The sequence below is a fragment of the Triticum dicoccoides genome, chromosome 5B (genome assembly GCF_002162155.2).
Source record: "Triticum dicoccoides isolate Atlit2015 ecotype Zavitan chromosome 5B, WEW_v2.0, whole genome shotgun sequence".
Classification (NCBI taxonomy): domain Eukaryota; kingdom Viridiplantae; phylum Streptophyta; class Magnoliopsida; order Poales; family Poaceae; genus Triticum; species Triticum dicoccoides.
The window spans coordinates 463,828,194-463,833,616 of NC_041389.1; positions in this window are offsets into that span (position 1 = coordinate 463,828,194).

Here is a 5,423-nt window from a genome sequence, read left to right on the forward strand (position 1 = left end):
CTTTTTGATCGTCTTTCCTGGCACAGGGCGTTGTTCCCAGTTTTCAATAGCTCATCGATTTCGGTGCCACTCTGCTTACGTGGAGGTCCTCAATGCTCAGCGTGACCATTCAATACATCTCCATGGTTTCTCCATGGGTCGTCCTTCTCGAGCCATCTTCGATGCCCCATGTACACGATTTTCCCAGACCCGCCCTCTTTCCTTGACGTTAGCTGCTGAGACATCATATCATCCATGCACCGCGTGCATCCGCAATATCCATGGCACACCTGGCATGCGACATATCCGTAACTGAGATAGTCGTGCACCATCGTGATCAGCGCGGCTCTCATGTAGAAATACTCGCCTTTGCTGGCGTCCCATGTCTTGGCCGGTGTTTTCCATAACATGTCTAACTCCTCTTGAAGTAGCCCCAAATACACATTAATATTATTTTCGGTTGTTTTGGCCCTTGAATCAGCATGCTCATGTGAATGTACTTTGACTTCATGCACAACCAGGGGGAGGTTGTACATCCATACAAACACGGGCCATGTGCTATGGTTGGTGTTCTGGTTGCCAAATAGATTCATGCCATCGGTACATGCGCGAAGAATGATGTTCCTTGCATCACATTTGAAATACCGATATAAGTTGTTCAACGCTCTCCACTGGCTTACATCCTTGACGTGTCTCAGCTTCGGATCATCTCCATCGTCGGGCTTCTTCCTCTCCGCGTGCCAGCGCATGAGCTTTGCTTCCTTGGGATCTACGAAATACCGCTGGAGACGGGGAGTGATCGGTAAGTACCATAGAACTTTCTTGGGAGATTTCTTCCTGGCCTTCTTGTATCGAGAAGCATTGCACACCGGACAACTTGTTTTTTCCGCGTGCTCCTTCCGATAAATTATGCAATCATTGATGCATGCATGGTATCTAACGTGCGGCAGATCAAGAGGGCACATGATCTTCTTGGCCTCATCCACACTAGTAGGACATAGATTCCCCGCGGGAAGAACATCCTTTAGGTACTTGAGATGCTCATCGAGGCCTCTTCCCCGTCGGTCCATTTGTTCTTAGCCTTCGTCTTCAGGAGTTGGAGTGTGAAACTCAAGCCGGTCACCTCAGGATTGCAACCATCATACAATGGAGTGTTCGAGTCTACCACCAGTTGCTGCAGCTTAGCCTCCTCTCTAGAAGCAGCTCTCTCAGTACTCGTCTCCTTGCGAAGCAGTGCTTGAACATGAGGGTCCCGCATGATTAAACTTAGTACCGACGAACTCTGCGGCGTGGTGTCCACGTTCTCTCCGCCGCCATGTCCAGCCCCTTCCCCTCCGCCATGGCCGGCCCCTTCTCCGTCACCATGTCCGGGCTCTTCCCCGTCATCATTGTCGATCATCGCTTTGTCTTCCCCGTGTCGTCATTGCCTGCCCCGTCGGTGTCCTCAACTTCATCATCCTCATCTCAATTATCCATCGAGTATAGCCATCCATGAAACCAGTCATGAGTAGGTGCGCTTCGACACGACCATCATCATAGGGGTCGAGCCAAACTATTAACCTTTGTCGGGTTATTTTCTTTCATGTCCTGCACCACCGATCACAACCACCTGCCCACCATCGTTCCACTAACCATCATGAACGCCTGCACGGTAATAATAAACAATTTGATTATAAAAATGTGTGCATGCATCAAAGTCATACAAAAATTCGGCATGACCTTCCCTAAAAATAGGACATATAGAGTTTGCCCGAAATTTGCCAAAAACGGAAATAAATCGACATTTTGGCAAAACATAGGCAACTCAAGCACAATTCGGCGACAACTCAAGCCACACACACAATTTCCACCATATCACGTGATTATGTCATATCGCACACATAAACTTATTTCCTTTCTTGCAAAAGCACAAATTTTTAATCACCTATCTCGAGATCGAGCACGGTGATGATGATGTCGATCGGTGTCACCACACACCTAGGGCATGATCAAAAGTGGACAAAGCTTACTTCTTGAGATGACTAGATCTAGTTAGGGAGGTACATAGATCACTTCATTAAATGGGTAGATCTACCAAGCTAGTTGGGGAAGGAGATGACTATCTAGTGGAGGGAGAGGAAAAAGAGAAAGGAGATGCATTAATGGAGGTGGTGTAAGTTAGCTAGGATCAATAAAGAGAGAGAAAGGAAGGTAGAAGAAGGAGAGTAATGGGGGGAGAAGTAGTGAGGAAGAAGCAAAGTGAGGGAGAGAGGAGGTGGGAGGTAGGGGAAAGTGAGGAAGAAAGGATGGGGGAGGGGGAGGGCAAAAGGTGGCATATGTTGCGGCTTAGCAGTAGCGCTGGTCATAAACCACGCTACTACTAAAAACGTAGCAGCAGCATGCTTATGCCACACACGCTACTACTAAGTGGGTCCCGCCATGTGGTCATTTAAAAAAACGACAATTAGCAGTAGCGCGTATAGGAAAAAGCGTGCTATTGCTATTACTTTATCAACAACGCGCTTATATAGACAATGCTACAGCTAAATCTAGGTTGGCAGGAACTGTCGGTCGACTTTAGTAGCAGCGTGGTTTGGCAAAACAGCGCTACTGCTAAGTCAGTAGTAGTAACGCCTATTATTTTACCTTGCTGCTGCTAATTAGCAGTAGCACCTGCCCTTGAACTGCGTTGCTGCTAAGATTTTCTGTATAAGGTTTTCCCTAGTAGTGTATATTCTTAGTCCCGAAATAATTGCAATTCAACTTATTCAACAGAGTCTAAGTAAGAGCTCCACATACTCAATCACCATATAGTATTCCATGATTGCTAGTACTCAAAGCATGTTCGTAGAACAAATGGCATCCATCGAACACAGAGAAAGATAGGGGTTTAATATTTTGCATCCCAACTCATTTATCATAGAGATAATTGTCAACAATAGTAAATCATGATCAAATATATTTGGCTCGTCATATGTTCCTAGATCTTTCCCCACCACATGATGGTTGCCAACTAGAGAATAATTGAGGTTAAAATGAGAATGCTTACGATTGACTCTTTGCATAAAAGTAAATGCTGAAAATTAAAAGATAGGCCCTTCGTAGAGGGAAGCGGAGGTTGTCATGCGCTTTTTATTTGGATGCCCAAACTCTTAATGCAAAGGAATGTCAAGTTATATTTCCCCTTATGATAGCAACCTTTATTATGCAGTCCATCGCTTTTATTACTTTGCCATCACAGGTTCGTACAACGCTCAATTTTCTCTTAGAATAAAAGCTCAAACATATTTAGGAGCAATTTTTATTGCTTTATGCATCGATGACAACTTACTTGAAGGATCTTATTCAATCCATAGGTAGGTATGGTGGACACTCATGGCAAGAACCTGGATTGAAGGGTTTTTGGATGCACAAGTATTATCTCTACTTAGTATGAGGTTTTTGCTAGCAAAAGATCCTATGCAAACACCACATGTTGGAGGATCCATGACAATATAACTTCTATGCAAATATACACAACCATAACTCATCACGTTGTCTTCCTTGTCCAACTTCAACTAATTTGCTCAGGTTTGAAAATAATTAATGGGTATTCACAATCATAGAAGATGTTCAAGATAATATATTTGCATGTGAAAGTTCTCTTCCTTATACTAATTATTCATGAATTGCTTGTATGACCAATATTGTGATTGTCAAGCTTCAAAAGATTTCACTTTCTAAACCCAATATGAAGTTACCACTAGGCATGATATGAACATATAATTCCAACTTCATTACATTCAGTTTATTCAACAATTTACTTATAGGATATAAGTGAAGCACGAGAGTAAATGACAAACTACTCCAAAAAGATATAAGTGAAGATCATGCGAGTAGTTAAGTAAATGGGTAGCTAATTGAGGTCCCTCTCTTATTTAAAACTTTTAGATCTAAGTATTTTATTAAAACAGCAAGCAAAACAAAATAAAATGACAGTCCACCAATAGCACACATCATGTGAAGAAGCAAAAACTTAGGATCGACCAATACTAACCGATAATTGTTGATGAAGAAAGGTGGGATGCCTACTGGGGCATCCCCAAGCTTAGATGCTTGAGACTTATTGAAATATTATCTCGGGATGCCTTGGGCATCCCCAAGCATGAGCTTTTGTGTCTTTCTATTCCTTTTATATCACGGTTTCCCTAAATCTTAGAAACTTCATCCACACAAAATTCAGCAAGAACTCGTCAGATAAGTTAGTATAAATCAATGCAAAAGCTTATCATTCTCTACTATAGAAAATCAATAAAATTATTATTTAACATTGCATACTAAATTTCTATGCATATTTAATAGTCATATCCTCAAATAGGATCATTAAACAAGCAAACATATGCAAACATAACAGCAATCTGTCAAAACAGTACAGTCTATAAAGAATGCATGAATATCAATACTTCTTTAACTCCAAAAATTCTGACAATTTAACACACTGTAGAAAATTTATTAGAGCTTATTATGCAAAAAGTTCCTACATTTTATCACATTCTGAATTTTCTCGGGAATTTTTGCAACAGTGATAAACTTTCTGTTTTCAAACAGCCACATATAGACTTGCAAAATAAGCATGGCAAAGGCTATACTTGACATTTTTATTGAAATAAAAGATGAGAAACATTATTATAAATAACAGCAAGAAAATCAAAACAAAATGAAATGATGCTCCAAGCAAAACACATATCATGTGACAAATAAAAATGTAGCTCCAAGTGAGGTTACCGATAATGTTGGAGACGAAAGAGGGGATGCCTTCTGGGGCATCCCCAAGCTTAGTTGCTTGGATCTTCCTTTAATATTACCTTGGGGTGCCTTGGGAATCCCCAAGCTTAGGGTCTTGTCACTCCTTATTCTCCTCATATCGACATCTCACCCAAAACTTGAAAACTTCAATCACACAAAACTTAACGGAACTTCATGAGATCGGTTAGTATGATAAAAAGCAAACCATTTCACTTTGGTACTGTAAAAGACAAGATTTATAATTGTTTCCAAATAATTCCTACTGTATCATATCATTTCCACAATTTATATCCAGCAATATAAGCCATAGAAACTAGGAAACAAGCAAACTATGCATTGAAAATAGAATCTGCCAAAAATAGAACAGTCTGAAGTTATCTGTACTCCAACCATACTTATGCTACTCCAAAAATTCTAAAAACTTAGGAAGGTGTAGGAAATTTTTATATAAATCATGTGTAAAAAATTCAGGATTTTATCACGCTCCAATGAATTTTCAAAATTCCTGGACTGAGCGCAAAATTTTCTGTTTTTGCACATAATTAAGTCTACTAGCATCCACACTATCCCAAAGGCTTTACTTGGACCTTTATTGAAACAAAAGCTATAAAACATGGTTATTACAGTAGCCTAATCATGTGAACATGCAAAAAACATTAGGTAAAAGTGTTGGGTTGTCT